This window comes from Scardinius erythrophthalmus (assembly GCF_964197995.2).
Source record: "Scardinius erythrophthalmus genome assembly, chromosome: 22".
Lineage (NCBI taxonomy): Eukaryota > Metazoa > Chordata > Actinopteri > Cypriniformes > Leuciscidae > Scardinius > Scardinius erythrophthalmus.
The window spans coordinates 26,482,910-26,502,845 of NC_138242.1; positions in this window are offsets into that span (position 1 = coordinate 26,482,910).

The window sequence follows — 19,936 nt, forward strand, 5'->3', positions numbered from 1 at the left end:
AGAAAAATTTAGCCCTTTACATTATAACTTTATTTTAATGACAGTTAAGCCTAAAATTCTCAATACGATAATGTGAAAAAATCAATTACTATAAAACAGTTACTCAATTATACAATCCTCAATACATTTTTTGTTTATTTAAAGCTACACTGTGTAGGATTTTCTCCCATCTAGCGGTGAAATTGTTTATGACTACCAACTGAATATTACTTTCTAGCCCGTCCCATTTCTAGGGCGTTTTAACTCCTACGGTGGCCGTATTATTTCAAATCTGCCGGCAGTCACGAGTAATCTCCCCCTCGCATTCGTCACGGTGCCACTGAGTGTCAAAACGCGAAAGGCGAAGCTTGAATTTCCAGGTATGTCCCTCTTTGGCTAATGTATTTTCAAGATGGAGGCGCAACATGGCTGCCGCCATTCGAGCGACTCGCTCGTTTGTATTCTAAACGCCAGATTCTACACTCACGAGAATACTTGATTAGTTGGTAGAAGTAATTACACATTAATGAGCACATATCATTTTGAAAGAACAAAGTGTTTTTTGCTAAGAATCAACTTAAAAAAATACACAGTGTAGCTTTAAAGCAGCAGTAATTAAATGTAATACAAATACTACCATTATTTACAAATTATACTATATATTATTATTTTTTTATATTAAGGTAATGAGAATTATGGGGAAAATATGCTTATCTCAGGTCATACTTTACTCCAATAAATAAATAAATATTTGATATAGATAGTCAGTGTATATATACATACATACATACACCCATAAAAAAAAAATAATATATATATATATATATTAGTGCTGTCAAATTGCGATTAATCGCATACTTTTTGTTTATATAATCATATATATATATATATAAACATTATATTAACAAAAACTTTTATTTAGATGCGATTAATCACGATTAATATAATATATACAGTATGTATATCGGGATAAATTGCGACCCTACATATTAGAAAATAACATTCAGATTCTTACGTTGATTTTTTTAAATGTTTCATACCACTGATCTAAATTTTTTTTGCCTAATATTGTATACTTATCTGTAAGCCTACTTATAGTAACATGTACTTATCTGTAATTGCACACTTGTGAACTTGCATATTAATAAAAAGTCTTGTTGTCAATCTTATTTGACTAGCTCTGTTGTAAGTAATTCCCTTGTGTACTGTATTAATACAGTAATACCGGTTGGGGTTAATGAGGGCAATCTGCAGATCGGCAACACGCGAAAAACATTTGAAGGAGACTGGAATAATTGAGGTCTCATGCGTTCACCTACGAGGGTGATAGTTCATATTTGTTATGTAGATGTCACGTAGTCTGTGTTGTTTACAGACGGATGGAAGCCAAACGCTGCCGGCTGGTTTGATTAGTCGCCGGGCAGATCAGAGTCTGCCAATAAATCGGGCTCCACTCCGAATGCGGGCCCCGTGTCTCGGCTTCAGGGGTTACAGGTTAGTGTAAATGTTTACTTCCTCATTGGCTGGCTGGTGAGATAATTAGAATGACATTTTGCATGGTCGCAGTGCAGGATGCATGGCGCTCCCCCTTCTCCGCTTGTGTCGTAGCGCACATCATTAAAAATCAACATGGCATCAATCTCGCACCAGTGGTGTGAACTCGAGGCCAGTGCAAACGATCATCAGTGGCGTATTAAGCGTGTGGGGGTGTGCTGACATGTCTCCTTTGCAGGGATGACGAGGGTGCTGGCCTTAACGCTCACTTCAGCAGCCAGACATTTCTGAAAAGTCCTTGCTGCTTGTTAAAGTACACACTGAACAACAGCATAATTGTGCCTGTCGCAAACAAATGTGTTAATTAATGCATTCTCCCGACTAGGCGAGGAAGCGTAGCTACGCGGAAACGCAGCCAACTTATCAGGATTTGCAGCCAGCCACAGAAATGTAGTTTGAAGTGTTCAGGTAAATGGAATATTAAACAATTTGAGATTCAAATCTTCTTTGATTGATTGTGCCTCCATTAATGTTAATGATGTTCTGAAAAACATTGCTCTTCTGTTCAGGTCACAGCTGTATCCACTCTTTGGCGAGTGAGGGTTACCCAGCTTGAACATGGCTAACCGTGAGGTTTTTGTCAGGCATGTTTTCCAATTAGCTTTGGCTTTAATTTCAATCCATTGTCTGACGTCTGGATTTGAGCCAAGAGTCAGAATGGAATTTAAATGATGATCCACTAGACTGCTTCACATTTCAACATTTAAAAGACTCAATGCCTGTGTGTGTGTCAGTGTACTGTATTTATATGCACTTCTCCCCAAAAATCTATTTAAAGATGTTAGTCGAGGTCTTTATTCAGTTCTCCATGATCACTTGACCACCTGAGCCTTCGAATTACAGGTATAGTTAAAAATATACTACATTATAATGTTATTTCAGTGAGTTAAACACAAAATTCTCATTACAACAATGTGGTTTTTTTTTTTTACTATAAAACTAACTATGATTCGCAATCAAAAACATGCAGCATTAATTAAATGTAATATAAATACTACAATTCTATAAATATAATAGTGTATAATGAGTCTATATATACAGTAATGAGAATTACAGGGAAATATGCTTTCAAGAAAATGATATCTCAGGTCATGCTTTACACCAGTAAATACATCAATTGATTTTTATTCGGTTCTCCACGAGAATTTTACATTTGACCCTTCGATTTAAAGTTGTCACTCAAATATTAACAATTTTACCATTTACTCACCCTCATGTCATTCCAAACCTGTATGACTTGAGGAACACAAAATAAGTCTTTAAAAAATAGCCTAGACTTTTCTTAAAATATCATGTTTTATGTTCCAAAGAAAAAAGAAAGTCATGGGGACATGCTGACAGAATTTCCATTTTTTTTTGGTGGGCCATCCTGGTCACCGTGATTTTGCCAAGTAAGACAGTAACATTCCTGTCCCAAAATGTAGTCCTTACCCTGTCCCTACCCCTAAACCTAACCCTACCCATAACTTTTCCCTAAAATCAGAGGGAAATGATAGGTGAATAACACTGATGCTAGAGCACCTCACCCTGGTTCTAAGCCTAAACTTGACATAAACTGTAAACTTGTCCCTCAAATCTGATTGGTTGATTGGAAGTTGTGGTAGGCTATGTGGTGAAATCACATTCACTGGGCTATTCTTTTAAATCAGATATTTCTGTTGCTGTACCTTTAAGACAAACAAACAATATGATTTACAGACCGTAGTAATTCATACTTTTGTTCATCAAAAAGTTGCTGAATGCCGCATTGATATGTAATCATGAGTGGTCATATGCTAATTCCCTCAGGTGATGTCAGAACCATTAATGAGTCATTTTTGCAGCTTATATGCTCCATAAATGCTCAGGGTGGTGATGCTCAACTATATTTATTTAAAAAATATATATATTTACTGCATTAGTATTTGTGTAGCTCAAACAGTAATGGTGCTAGCAGGGTCTGGGTCATGGTTTGATTCTTAGGGAATGCATGAACTAATAAAATGAATACTTGAATTGCAATGCCGAATGCATTGAAATGGAAATGCACTACATCACTAAAGCAACACGTAATGTAATGTACGATCGAGAAGTATAAATTCAGCATTCTCTTTCAGTGCACATTTCGACAAGAGTGAGGTCTGGTGGGATCTTGTGCGATGGACTGAAACTTCTGTGGCAGAAGTCATTTATCAGGACAGCTGTAATAAACAGAAACATTAGCTCAGAGCTTTGTATTTGTTCCCAACCGTCGTTCGATACAATATCTCGCCTCTGTCTTTACTGAGCAGGAGGGATGTGTGCTGAGAAATCGTGGTGTCTGACATTTAGAACTTCCAGGCTAAAGTGACAAATGAATTAGAGTTCCCAGCACCTTCTCTTTAATGGATGCGAGCCGGCCCACACCTCCCCTAAATCTAAAAACAGCCTCGTATCACGTCACCAACAAGAAGAAGAGCTGCCAGAGTCTGGAGCTTTGAGCCAATACCGACAGGACTTATGAAGACCCACAACATGCTGGCGGGCCGTATTGTTGTCTGTGCCGTTTTCTGATGGCGACACTTAGCCTAACCGCGGGTTTGTTGTCGCCGGTTGACTGTTCGTGCCGTTTGCACGGTGCAGTCGGAGCGGGAGTTTGACATGCATTGTGAAGCTTCTTTGTTGTGCCGTGCTTGTGCATGAAGAGTGGGGTGTGAGATTGAGAAAGCATTTCTAGCTATGCTTCAAAAGGACACGGTCCCCAGAACATTGATAGTAATAGATTATCCACTGTACTGTGTAATAATCAATTTGATTTCGTGTGTGTGAGTCTGTGTGAGTAGAAGCGATCTCATCTTCCTATCAAAGGCAGGAGTGAGAGGGGGAACGGCCCAGGGTAAACTGAATATTGTAAGTGTGGTGGCAGTCCTCTATCTATCTATCTATCTATCTATCTATCTATCTATCTATCTATCTATCTATCTATCTATCTATCTATCTATCTATCTATCTATCTATCTATCTATCAACTGGTAATGTGAATAAATTTGTGAATGGCAGTAATTCACTTTCTGTGGACCTGCTTACACTGTAAAAAGTGAACAGTTGGATCAACTTCAATTGTTAACACCTAAAGAAATTAAGTTTTCTCAACTTAAATTATAACGTTTTATCGTGAAAAATGTGCTAATTTAAGCTAATTTACCAATTGAAGTATTTTTTTTTAAGTTGATCCAACTGTTCACTTTTTACAGTGTATGCTTTTCAAACATCCTAGCTGAAATCTTAGAAAACATATTTAAGTAAAGTGTATGCGCGCATCTTTGTCAGACAACAGTCACTTAAATAGTATAATAATGAATTTGTCCCATAAACCTGATGTTTTACTTGTGCGGGTGCATGTTTTGGAAGAAGGTGTGTGTGTGTGTGTGTGTGTGTGTGTGTGTGTGTGTGTGTGTGTGTGTGTGTGTGTGTGTGTGTGTGTGTGTGTGTGTGTGTGTGTGTGTGTACTTGACTGGTTATGTAAGTCCATTGAGTGTGTGTGTGTGTGTGTGTGTGTGTGTGTGTGTGTGTGTGTGTGTGTGTGTGTGTGTGTGTGTGTGTGTGTGTGTGTGTGTGTGTGTGTGTGTGTGTGTGTGTTTGAGGACACTCTGATACCAGAGCTTAACAGGTAAAGGTCACTGAGATGAGATGGAAATACCAGTGAACAGAGCCTAAGGAGGAAGGACAGGATGGTATTTGGTCCTGATGATTCAGGACTTGATCTCATCATGTGTGTTTCACTGTGAACTTTGAGCATCGTACCAGTGAGTTTCAACAGAGGGCGCTAGACAAATCCGCTCACACAGACAGATGGACACAGCTAGACTAATTCATCATTCTGTTATACAAGTGTTGCAAGTTTTTAGCACTTTTTCTAAACTGCTACTTTAATATCTGGGTCCAGTGAAATGTTTAAGCGTTAAAATTAATCACAGATACAGGCGTTTTCACACTCTGGTAATGAGGGAGACAGAGGTAGTCTGGAGAAAGTGCTAAGTATCCTGACTGGTGTGTGAATGTGGGAATTTCATCCTTTCTGTATATGTTATAGGTAAAGTCAGTCAGGTTTTTAGAAACCTCTTGAAATTGAGCTCTGGTGCTCATGTTGGTGTCTCAAGTTTGAATATGGAGGCATTTCCTGGCTCTTTTCACCCAGAAAAATAGGCAAAAATGACAAAACTATACTTTCAAAACAAAACCATATAAATCTATATTGGTGGCATAAGCTAAGCCACTGTTTGATCTTTTGATTCTGACATTTGTGTGAGCCGGTGTGCATTAAACCTAAGCAAAGCTACACAATTCCCCGACTTCCTTCTTTCTCCATATCAAATTCTAAGACGGAAGTTGTTCTGTCCCTTGGAGAGTCCTTGCATTGAGCTCCACTTTACAGAAATTGGCCTCCGCGCCATCAAAGCCCAGCCGAGGACTGCAGGCGGCGGGTGACATTTTGATTGAGATATTTTGCCTCTGATAACATGCAAATTCCAGCGCGGCGACATGAACTGAGCCGACAGACTTTATTTTTTACTCTCCCTCCCTTTCGCTCTTTCTTGCCGCTCTGTTACTCGACGTGTGATGCTATCTATTACATTATGGCATCTGTATGCATTCAGTGACTGCGGCGGTGTTTTAATAAAGGCACATCACTTTCTGTCCTGTGGGCTGGTCTCAGCGCGTAATCAAACCTCGCAGACTTGCATGGAAACAGCACTGTCAGTCATTTCATCAAATAAACACACTGTATATATTCATATGCTTCCTCTCTGCATATGAATGCACTGCTGTCTGTGAGGGATTTCGTAATTATTTAAATTTGCAGCGGCTTATTGCATGTACAAGATTCACGTGTATTGAGAAACTGACATGTTCTAAAGCAGGTGTCCACATACGCTGTGTCCATCTCTGTCATTTTCAAGTATCTTGTTATCAAGCCTGAGACATTTATTACTCGAAGTGTGTTGACCATCCAGAATCCTCATATTTCTTAAAAAGTCAATCTTTCAATCTTTTTTGTAAGCATCACATTTTATAGACATTAACTCTGCAAAACATCAATAACGTCCCATCTAAAATGTGGGATTGGGTTTTTTCTTATACATACATGCATACATACAGTACTTATATAATTATTTCTATTTATTTTTTGCAGTGAAGTCCAAAGTGTTTGACCAAGCAAAGCAGTGTTGAATGCAATCACAGAATTCATTAAGATCCATGAAAAATAAATCAGCCAAGTCAGACAACAGAAATGCTCTTTTCAATTTACATATATTTCATTCCAAACTGGAACATCTATATTAATAATAGTGTCGTGTAATTACAATTATTTCACCCAACATTTGTGTGCTATGCATCTTTATGCTTTATTAAAGTATCACACTGTTAGCTTAGCATATCGCTACTGTCTAACTGTATTTGAATCAACCGTAATCAATAGTTTTGCTGCCTATAGATGATTCCAAATTTGTCACTTGTGAGGTTCTATTTCGGTAAGGACGTTGCCTCGAGAGCCATTCACACACACAGCAATTTTGTCGCCAAGTGGTTATTGACCGAAGTAGGCATTCCTAACGCTAATGTTAATGGTTGGCTGGAATGCAAAATCAGGAATGCAAAAGATTGCTGTTAAAAATATGTTGTTCTAATTAAGAAATCAATTCTTGCATTGCTTTAAAAACTAACATTATGGAGGGGAAACATTTGTATTTAACTTACAGCAGTACATAAGGCATCATCTCGTGAATAAGATGAACGATCAATGCATGAATGAAACTCGCTCAAAATGCATTTTCCATGCAATTTTTTAAACATTGAAATCTCTCATAGTAACATTAACCACTGTCACCCCCCTTTTTGAGCATAGACATGAAAATGCACTATCCAGACTTAAATGGTTGTAATACATGAATGCTTTGGAATACAGACCTAAGGTTGGTCTCTTTTTAAAGAAGACACTCTGAAGTGAAAAAAAAAGAAAGTGTAAAAAGTTTGTTTACTGTAAAAATGAATGTACTGTCCCAAACATCTTTTATTTTATACAAAATATTTTTTTTACCCGTATTACTATAAAATGAAAGCCATGTGTCTTACGAAATTGTGTACCAAATTTGAAGTTGATGTCACAAAAATTGAAGTTCTTATGAGATAGCAAAAATAGCCACCGCTTGACCCCCACATTTCACTGAATTATTTATATACGTTGTTATATATAAAGTTACACATCAATCGTCTTAGTATTCCTCAATCTATTAATTTTAAACAATATAACAAGAAAAAATTATAAAAGAAAGTCTGTTTTCTAATGAATTTCACTCATTACCGCAGGGCACAGGCATAAAACAAAAGAATACATAGGTAGCCTATCGTCGGCAAAACTTGAAATAGCTCAGCGTTTTACAGCAGAGCAAGTACTGAATGCAATCAAATATTACTGTCACTGTCATTTGATGGATCTGGTGAAGATGCTGTCAGCAATCAAAATGCTAGTTTTGAGAATATGTCAGAGATCGCGAATATGAGCCAGATACTGAATGTACTGGGGAAATGAGCTCTGACAAGGACAGTGATGATGGTAAAAAGCATCTGCTCAAATTGAGTCCTTCCAAGTTCTAAAAGGTAACGAAAAAGGTTTTATTTTATTGTTTTGTATCGTTATTAAAATATGAGAGTTTTATACTAATCCGGCAGTTAGATCCACCCGTGTTAGATATAGCCTAGATCTGGGTCACTAAAGACCCGAATATGTAATAATGATTGGCATTTAATGGGTTAAAGCATTTAAGGCTCTTGAAAATATCATCCAGTTGTTTAGTCACTGTAAATTTCTGTTAACCCTTTGGAAGGCAGCTTCCTATAAGTAGACAGTATTATCTCTAGGTTTAGAAACAACCATTATATTAACAAGAATGTTAAAAGGATTGCGCTTGTGTCAAAGACAGCTTGTCATTGGCTCCTTTTGCATCTCTCAATCGATTATTCTGTGTAATCTCAAGCATTCAAAGGAAGTAAAGCTGTTCGAACGTCTCCGAGCACGCTTGTGCCAGTAGGAGATCCTGTTTTTGTTTTGAACTTCTTCCTTTCTGCTCTTCTGAGACGGATGTCACGAGGCGGGAGAAGCGGGGAGGTTGGGGGTCGCGCCACCTTGGTCCATCAGTGTAATTGTTTTGTGGGCTGAAGGATATTTTTAGCCCACCAAAGGTTGGTCCCTTTTTGTATCTCACAAAGGCTCGACAACCCCACTCACAGTCATGTCTCTTTGAAGGAACAGCGCTGTTGAGAATTGCCTCGGCACCATGTCCCGTGTTCTCCTGTGTGGCGAGGCTTTGATCAGAGTGAATCTTTTGGTCCTAACATCTCTTTAAAGCCATGTAAGGTCTACTGCAGATTTGCCACAGACGTCTCCTGAATGCTGCTACACTTGTCTTGTTGAGTATTTGTAATTGCTTTTCCGGAAAGTCTCGATTCCCTCAGTTTGGTGGTTCTTAACTTACTCGCCATGTTAATGCCCTCACTGGATCGGCACTCAGTACGGTGTGTGTTCCCTTTAGCCTGACGCTCCTTGCTGTATTGTCAGAGCATCACTGTAAGGGTAAGACAACCACCAGAAGAGTTATCAAATTTGGTTTGGAGATCTGGTTTTGAATTATTTGTGTGATATCAATGCATGTACACAATTGTATTAGCTGATTTAACTGTTTACCTTTCAAACCAATGCTGATATTTTATAACATCAAGGCTAATATTACTAATACTTACTAATACTAATATTACAAAATACGTAAGTTAAGCCATTTTCAACTTAATGATGTTATACATGATTCAACTCATTTATTTAAGTCAGTTTAATGTAATTTAGTCATTTAAGTTGATTGTACTTAAAAATTTAAGGTAGCAACTTTTTTTTTTACAGTTTGATAACTATTAAATGGAAGATTTTTTTGCAATATAGCCCTTTGACATTATATTCAACTTGCATCATTTTTAGCATTTAGTCCTAACCAGCAAATCAAACGTAAGAACGTTTTTGTTTATCATTTACCGACAACAATTATTGAGCATGATCAATCCTTTAACAGCTTTTAATTTAAATAAAACATTTCAAATACATTTATTATAAATGTAAGAACGTTTGGATTTCTAAACACATTTTGGGTCTGTGTTGTTTGTTTTAACTACATCGCATTAAAATGATGCATCCAGATGATGTTTCTGCGTGGATATTATTCGCTCTCGTTGTTTGAATGAGTGCTGTGACTGAACACTGACTGCTTGTCATTCAGCATTTCTGCTCATGTTCAGATGAGCGGAAGAACAAATAGTTCTGCTCTCCTACACAACTATTTGCTAACAGTCCATGTTTTCCACTTCAGAGCTTATGATTCACATTCAATTTCTTGTTAAATAAAGTTACTTGTCTCTAAGCACTTTTCAATATGAATCGATCCTCTCGATACAACATAAATATCTAGAATGATATGGTTCTTTTTTAAGATCATTTGAAAGCATTTGAATGTTTTTGCAGTATCACTTCTATCACAAAACAGTCACCAAATATGGAATCTTTAGTTTCAGACCTTGATATGTGTTCGGTCAAGATAAGAAAAAAGTCTTGATTATAAAATAGTTCAAATAAATGTTGTAATATGAAACATGACACCGCCCACTAGGTTTTAAAGTACCATTTTCATGGTAACGCGATATCCAATTTCAAAATGCTTTTCACGGGATGAATGTTGAGCTTTTAAGTTTTTGAATGATATCTATATGATTAGAATGTATTTTTTTCCACAGAGCTTGTCGCAGTGCATTCTGGGATTGACGTCACTGCAATGCTGCCATAGGATTTGCCCAAAATACGGTAACTTAAAAGACAACATAATTATGCTGCCTGCTTTTTGAAAAATCTGGGAAGTCACCTAAAAATTTCTTATATGCTTACTAGGTTTTGGAACATTGCTTATACACTGTTAAAAAAAAAAGGCTCTTTATTGGCATCTATGGTTCTATGAAGAACATGGAACATTTCCATTGCACAAAAGGTTCTTCTGGTTGTTTTAAGAACGTTCACTGAAAAGTTCTTTGGAGAACCCAAAATAGATCTTCTGTGGCATGTGATGCGAAAACTCCCTTTTGGAACCTTTATTTTTAAGAGTATGTGCACATTTATAATCAAAACTGGTTTAAATCACTCTTCATTTTTAGAGAAGGGCATTTAGCCCTCCTACGGAAGACATCTGGCATGGGAAGGTTGTCAATGGCATCCTATATCCCGCAATTTAATTTTGCCAGTCTGCCAGTGGGCCCTGCTCGGATACGTGCCCGGTGCCACCATGCCTCATCAGAGCTGGCATCAGCCGTCCCTGTCAAGGGTTTGGCACCACGCTCCATTAAAAAGCTTCTGGAATTTCCCACTTTTTGGCAAATGCCTTGTTTTTTTTCCCGAAGAGAGTGGCCGGGCCAAGGGAACACTGTTTGGAGCGACACCGGAGTGCAGCCGGGTTTCCACTCTCCTCCCACCGCGGTCTCGAGTCGACCCTTTAGGGAAGAAGCAGGAATGGAGGATTGTTTCAGGAGAAAGGGTGGTTTAGCCACTAATACCTTAGCAAACCCTAAAAGACATCAATTAAAGCCCCGGTGCTCTGGTGTCTGCGCGGCGAGGCCCGCGGGGCGGAGCGGACAGCCTTTTAGAGCGCTACAGAAAGCAGATGTCTCTAAAGTGGTCCCCGGACGGGCACACTGATAAATGCTAATGGAAGTGATTACCTCAGACAGCAAATGGACCTTTTTGACAGAGTATCGGCACAGGCCAAAACAAGCTTATGGGTGCAGTTTGGGTCGGCTGGGAGTGGAGGGGTGGATGGACATAGATTAGACTTTATTGTTAGCCTCAGGTGGACCTTTCCAATAGAGTGCAAGAAAGAGCGCTGTTAAATGTGTGAGTGAATCCATGTTGTTAGATTCAAAATATATTTACATCGCTGGTGCAAGTATTTCCCCAATAATTTATGCAACTTATTATACTATGTAAGGGCAATAGACATCACTAAATCCCACCTTTATTGAATGGTTATGTTCTTATTAATCTTGACTTTTTTTTATCTGAACTTAACTTCACAAATGTTTTATTTTATTTTGTAGTAAAAAGTTCAATCGAAACCCCTTATGGTGAGATGACTGCCCCCAGTTGCATATTGTTGCTGATTTTGTTATTTGGATTTGATTATATATTATGCTTGAGTTTTCATTATTTAATTTAATAATTATTATAATTCATGGAGTTATTTAATAACTCCAATAATTCATGTAAATTAGTACATTTCAAAGATCTCCATTATTCATCATAACCTATAAGTCAAACTAAATGCAGTTTGTTTGTTAATATGACATACTCTCAATTAAAAATTAGGCCTGTCAAATGATAAAAATCGAATTATTCACAGAGTAATTCACACATCAAATTTGGCTGAGAAATTAACCCCAAAAGATCATATATATATATATATATATATATATATGTGTGATCTTTTGGGGTTAATCTCTACATGGTGTTAAAAATAACATGGACTATTTGCAATGAAATTTTGACTGAATATTTGACATTAGGCATTTTTACATTAGACACTTTTACATTTAAAATACAATACAATAACTAAATGGGTTTTACATATTCTGCAAATATCAGATGACATTTGCCATGACAGAATCTTCCCCCGAGGGGCTTCTGACCTCATGTTTAGGGTGAGAAGACCCACTTTCATGATTTTCAGTTAAATGTAAGGGCTCTTTTGACTCTTTTGGCCAGTGAGCAGCAGCTTACAGCAGCAACCAGCACAGACAAAGATCTAGTTATACTTTTATTATCCCGTGCAGTTTTATTTAGGAACTCCAGGACCTCAACAGCTTTGCTAAAGCAAAAGAGTGTCTGTTCCTGCAGACAGTCCATGTAAAAGATAAATGAGACGTGTGCCATTACAGATCACTGCGAGAAACGCAATGTTGTGTGGACCGATGGAGACGGGCTCCGCTGTGCATTCAATGACCCTCAAACTCGGAGCACGTACTAACTCCGCTGATCCCGTATGCACCGCTGGGTGCATCGAGAGACAGAGGGAGCTGGATCCGGAACCTATAGGAGGTGGAAAATACCCCTGGGATTATCCTCCCTACCCTGTGCGCAAACAACCCTGAGCTCGGAGTCACTCGGCAGGGGCTTCCAGAATCCCGGAGTATCATAGATCTCTGGAGCAAACTGAAAATGTGCCACTTTCACTCTGGCTCTTCCTGCTGGAAACAATCAATACTTGTCCAGGATTCAACAATTCCTTATGTCTGCAGCAGTAGCTTTCCTCTGTTATTTATTTAGAGTTTGGAGTCTTGGTCTACAGATCAGGGCTCAACTGCAAAGGTGTTGCTGGCCCGGTTGAGACTTGTTTTGCAAAAAATATTCACTGGCCTTATGCAATGGATCCTAGTTTGGCTGTTTAGCATGAGCTGTTATTCCCTGCTGGTGGATGTTGAGACTGCACCGTTCAGACAAAAACATATTTGATGTTGCACTTCAAACATATATATATGATATAATTATAATTATATATATGTAATTATATATATGATGTACAAAAAAAAAACTATGTAGCCTACCGTAGACATTAAAATATGTGATAATATGTTTAATAGTGACAAACACACAACAACATTTCTGAAACTTGAACTTAAATCAAACCAGAAATATATTCTGTGTATATATTCAAAATATTATTTAAAAATATTAATTAAAAACTATAGTAGTATATCTCAATGATACTAAAATAACACTCAACCTTATTATTCTTTGTCATAAGAAATTGATTAAATGTCTTTATATAAAAGTAAGCAATGAATATGGATGCATTCACTAGAGAATCATTTATTATTATTATCCATAAAGTATCAACCTGTTTAGCATTTACTTTTTGTCTTGGACATAGTAAGTGAGAAAAAATATGTCTCTTTAGGGCATAAGACAATCAATAAACTCATATCTCTAATATTCATTGTAATCTAAACATCCAATCCAGTGATGCACTTAAAGACATGACTTAGTATTCTTCTATGACAAATAAACACACACACCGCTCTGAGAGATGTACTGTCCCCTATCCAGCGAGGCTTTAAATAGACTCAGTCATGCTTCAGTGATTTACTGGAGATCTGTGTGCAAGGAGTTTTATAATACCTGGAGAAAGACACTATATACTGGACAAATTCAGTGATGCCATCTTTGCTTCATGTTCACTCAGTTATGGACAGATCACAAATTACAACGTAAGCTTATTTCACTCTTTTATGTCAAAATCACATTTTTATGATTTAGCTTTTATCTAGCTTGCAAAAAGTTTAATTTTGTTGCTATTTTGAATAGCCATCAATGGAGAAACAAGCTAGCATAATGATGTAGTTAGCAGCATGGGCTAACAAATGAAGCTAACCAGTCAAATGCACATTGTGTGTGTGCTGCAGTTCATACGATAAGTTCCTTATCTCAACCCACTGTGACATTGTTTATGTGTTCCCTATGCCGTGAGGAACTTCAGTGTGCAGGACATTCAGCGTGTGTTGGCTCCGTAATGTATCCTTTAGGGAGAATAGATCAGTAAAAGTGACCTCAGCTCCTGCATTGATGTCATTTCCAGCGCTGACTGAGTCCACAGAGGGAAGCTAAGTCTCATCGGCCGTATGTCATCATGCCAATAATCTGTTCATTAAATGAATCACATTGCAGGAATCATGAGCATAATCGCCTATTAGCTGCAGCATTGAAGATGTACCTTATGTGTGTGACCCTGTGTACAGGGGGAACATTAAACACATCACATGAATACATTTTGTGGGTTAAGATATGCAAATGAGAGCAGTGAAAACACAACCCTTAAAATGACCAAAAATCAAGTTGAATCTCATATAACTTAATTAAAAAAAAGTTGAAATTGCTTAAATTATTTTGATGAGTTAAAGTAATGTAAAAACATAAGTTACCATGATTTGTGAATTTGTTTTTACATTACTTTAACTCATCAAAATAATTTAAGATATATATGTGTGTGTGTGTGTGTGTGTGTGTGTGTGTGTGTGTGTGTGTGTGTGTGTGTGTGTGTGTGTGTGTGTGTGTGTGTATATATATACTGTATGTGAATAGGATAATGTAAGAGTACCGTGGTACCCAGGGTCAGATATATGTTTGTATGTATAATATATATATATATATATATATTCAAAGAATACCATTGTATAGTCCAAAAATATTATTATAATGTTTTCCCTGGTGTAGTTTTATGGTAATACTTTGTACTTTATTGTAAGGGAAGGATTGTTCCTGAGATCAACTTTTGTTTATATGTTGCTGTCAAATATGGGTGAATAAAATATGAATCAGTGACCCCAATATTCCAGACCACATTATGCATTATCTAACAGGCGTGATTTTGAAGAAACACAAAAACAATCTCTTGCTCTCCTGCCAAGAGCAAACAGATGGCATAATGTGCTGTCTGCGTATTTCCAGTTAGCAGCTTTACTCATATATGGTAATAGGGTGTTAAGTCTGACTGTTGTCTGTCTCAGACGTTTTACCTTGAGCTACAAGAGTAGTGCTTCTGCTTTCTGCTGCCGGGACTGAAGTCAAACAGAAAATTCACAGCTTTGTGGCCGGACCCTATTGACCCTTGGTAAATTGCGGTTGCTGAAGGGTTTTAGTTATGCACCTACAGGATTCCTCTCTGCTTGGAAGACATGTAATTCTGCAGAGAAAGCTTAAGGTTGTGTGATTTGTGTTTTTGGTGCCCACTCATAACATAAATCTGCAGAGGTTTTCCTCCTGGCCCTGCTGTATGATTAAACTACAGGACACAGAGATGCTGAAGATACTGGAGGTGTTAAACTAACCTCTGGAGGGGATTTGAGAAAGAATTAGTTTTAAGACTCTAAATTTACAGAACTACGTGAATTGCCTCTTTAAAAAGAACAAAGAGGTTATTGAATCACGCCACACAAGCAGAAGAAAGTTCAGCTAATTAACACTGAAAGGCACAGAGGGAAGTGGAAACTTTATATCCAACTGTTATAATTCTTCATAGTAGTAACTTATCAACTGCGCATTAATGGCAAATGATCATTTATATGATATATATATATGTATATAATGCAGTAAGGTAAATTTAAATGTCTGCTGCAGGGTCCTAAAATTAGTTTCATTTTTCTTCATGCATTTCATCATGCGTATATTTTAGCCGTATTGAAAATTATATATAATCTTTTTTTATTCCACCAATGAAAAAAAAGTCATAATTGTCCTAAAAATAGGCTTCAGGTTTATATGCAAATTATTATTTTTTTATTAGTATCTTAAAAAGTTCATATCCTAATTTAGGATAAAGACAAAGATGTGAATTTTAAGTTAACATGAAACAGCATTCACAGCCCATTTTAGGGACATTTTTAACTGAAATCAAAATCTTTTTCAAAGAAAGTCTGTTCACTCTATATTATCCATAACTTGATATTTCTGGTTAGCTTCATTCTTTATGTCGCTCTCGACAACATTGAATCAGCTAATGCCTTAGGTGAATCTTATGTCTGCCAGGAGTCCTCAACTTAATCTAGAACTATCAATGTCAAGGAACCATCACAAGCTGGAGGGAGACCTTAAAAATGAGCTCAACCCTTGATATGGACATGATTCCGGGAAAGCCCTTGGGCGAAAATCAACCCGGGGAAAAATAATAGTCTGGAATTATCTTCATGTTAGATCTCATAGCTCAGCTTACGACTTTTTACAAGATGTGATATAAGTCTCTGTTGTCCCAAGAATGTGTCTGTGAAGTTTCTGCTCAAAATACCCCATAGATCATTTATTGTATGCCCATTTTTGAGTAGAAGGAAAAACATGCTGTTTTCGTGCATGTATCTTTAAATGCAAATGAGCTGCTGCTCCCCGCCCTCCTTTCCAGAAGAGGGCGGAGCCTGTACAGCTCGCGCCTCGGATACTCTGTCAAAAACATCTGTTTGGTTTTGATTATCATCTCTATTGTGGTCACGCTCACATGACATTGCAGTTCATCATCATCATGAACGTTTATTACCTGCATGCATTTTAAAGCCATATCAACTTCATATATATTGTTTTCTGAGCACTCAACAACACACGCACAGAAAGCTGGCTGTCAGACGGCGCGTCCTGTGAGTATTAAACTAAGTTGTCTTTCACATCTTATTGCGCTCAAACTGTCAAATACACACAAATACAGGTTATGTGTTAAGTTCACATAAACAGTAGGTTATGTCTGTGAACACAAACAGCAAGTAAATAAATCACGTGTATATTAGATCTTTGTATTAAAGTGACAGCAGCGTAATTTACAGTACTGCTGTGTATGCTGTTAATATGTATCACAAACAGAAAATCACTCACTGCTCTTGATTGAATAACAATCTTTAATGAGAATACATAAAAACATGGAGGTAAACATGGCGGCTGTGTACAGCTCACTCGGGACAGGGTCTATGCTAATGAGGCAGAGTCCGTCAGCAGTCGTGGGCGGGGCCTAAGCATATGTGACGTCATACTGATAGAATCTGCTAACAGCTTGTTCTTATGATTTATGGGGATAAAAAAAAAGGAGAGGGTGGGTTTTTACCATTATAGGGTGGTTGTGTACACACACTGCCGACACACATTTATGTTCAAACAAAAGGTTAAAGTGAATTTTGCATATTAGGTCCCCTTAAAATAAATAAACTTTTGCAAATATTAAATAAATAAATAGCTAATCATTTCCATCACATGCCTAACCAAGTTACGTGCTTATGCACAAAAACATAACCCCCCTCTGAATGTGTGGGGAGGGTGGAATTTGCATACAGATAAAAGCTAGTTTAATATCGCAGATTATCTTTTTATACAGCAATCTTGCAGAGTTTGCTTTAATGACTGCATAAATGTGATTTCGCTGCGCAAACGGGAGGACAGCTGAGGAAGGGTGGAGGGGTTGAAGGAAGAAAATGAAGATATCACAGCCAAGGGTTTCCTATTCAGTGTGCATCTCCCTGTAATTAAGAGATTATTTACACATGCACACTCCTGTCGTTCCCTCCCTGAGCATCTCATTAGTGCTCTGACCTCTCCACCTGCTTCCTCTCTGACCACGGGATCGGAGGAAGATAGCGATGGAGGGGGAGACAAACCCGGCGGCTGCTGAGGCCTTCTCCAAACATTAGCATGCGCGACGTCACCGCCCTTCTCGGCGTAGCGTGGCGGGTTGAAGATGGCCGAGACCCCGCTGTGCCACAGAAACATCCTCTAGTATAGACATTAGCCGATGGGTCGGTGCTTACGAAGAGGTCAGAGCGTGTCTGCTCCGAAATGGGAGGACAAACGATAAGAGTGCCTGTGACTAAGTGGGGATCTAATTGCAAGCTTAAGGGGGGTGATTACAAGATTTTCACCTTTTGCAGTGGAAATACACGCATTAACTCAAGACACTTGATGGTCTGAAGTCGAAGATTGAGATGACGATCAAAACTGTCTCAGAGGACAGAGATGAGCTTTATTTAGTCTACACTGATGGAGAGGTAGATATCACAGTTCATTAAGGTCTCTGACTCATTCATGAAACTGGCCTAATTTCGGTAGCACTTTATTTTACAGTTCTGTTCCGCATGTACATACTATGTACTTATTATAGCAATTACAATAATTGGGTGCTAAACCTAACCTTAACCCATAGTTACCTTATAATACCAGTACTTTCTTGCGTAACTACATTGTAAGTTTACTGGAAGTACACGTACTGTAAAATAAAGTGTAACCTTAATTTCGAAAAAAGCATTGAAGACAACAATTCACGCAAGAATATTTGTTGGTGCACAATGTTAAATTGATATACAGTACGTATATATTTTGTTGCATTGAATTCGACTATTTAATTTTTGTTGAATTAAATGCAGCAATTTACATGTTTGTTAGTGCGTTAACAATTTATATATGAATATTCAGCCCCTCTTTATATTAGGTGTCTTTAACTACTATGTACTAACATTTAAATTAATCATTTGATACCATGTACTTATTATGTGCATACATGTTTTTACATGAACACATCAGTGTACATAAGAATGTGTGTTGGTGCATTGAATGCAACAATTTGTATTTGCATGTTTTTGTTGCATTGAATACGACAATTTTATTTTTGTTAATTTATTTGTTAGTGCATTGAATGCAACAATATACATATATATATATATATATATATATATATATATATATATATATGAATTTTTTTTGTTGCATTGAATGTCAATAATTTTTTTAGCTCTTATCAAAAGAAAGAACAGAGCCTCTGCTTTTGAACAAAACAAACAAAAAACTTTTTATTCTAGCTTCATGCATTCTTTTTTTTATCTTTTATCTTTTAGAAAATGACGTTTTTGTCAAAGACTACGTCCAAATCAGATTCAGAACGATGATCAAAACGATGACCGTCCTCTTTCAGAAGATGCGTTATAGCGAACCCTACCGTATAACAGTGAAAACATGGATTGCTGGAAAATTCTGTCAACGGCAGGGAATGAGTTAATCGAATGCACCAGTTTATGTAGGAAATATTTGTTGGTGCATTGACTGCTACAAATATTTGGATATTTTTGTCGCAGTGAATAGAATTGAAACAGTTTTGACACACAATATAATTTACGTGAGAATATTACAACAATTGAATTAAATGTCAATTTACTACATTTCTGTTGCACTGAATGTGATCATTTGCATGATGCTTTTGTAAACAATATTGAACACAATAACTAAATTGACATGATTACTGTATGTTAGAATACAATATGAATACAATGTTTATGTTAGAATGGAAATAATGGGGTTAGAAACACCTCTGCTCGTAAAAGAGACCCAAAAGAACCTAAAAGAATATATTGAATAAGCTTGCTATTTTCAGTCTCTACTAAAACATTAAACAGAACACTTCACAAATATCCAGGAATGCTGGACAATGCTGGGCTCAATGCTGGGCATCTTGCGTGTGTAATTTGATCTAAAAATCCCACAAAGCTCCTCGTCTGACTCCAGGCAAATGCAGAACAAACAGAAGCCAAACAGATGTCATTGTCCAGATACAGACAGACACTGGCACAATCCCACTATAGGCCGAGCGAGTAACTTCTTGAAGTAACCATTGCATAAAAAGACAAGCATGTCTGCTGAAGAGAGAGAAAAAACCCCATACAATCTAAATCGATACTGTCATTATCAGAGGACCCAAGCTGAATTAGATGTCACAGCACCAGGGGCAACAGGGCTGACGCACGCTTAGATTATGAGCACAGGTGATGTATTGAGATGGGCTGGCCCTTTAAC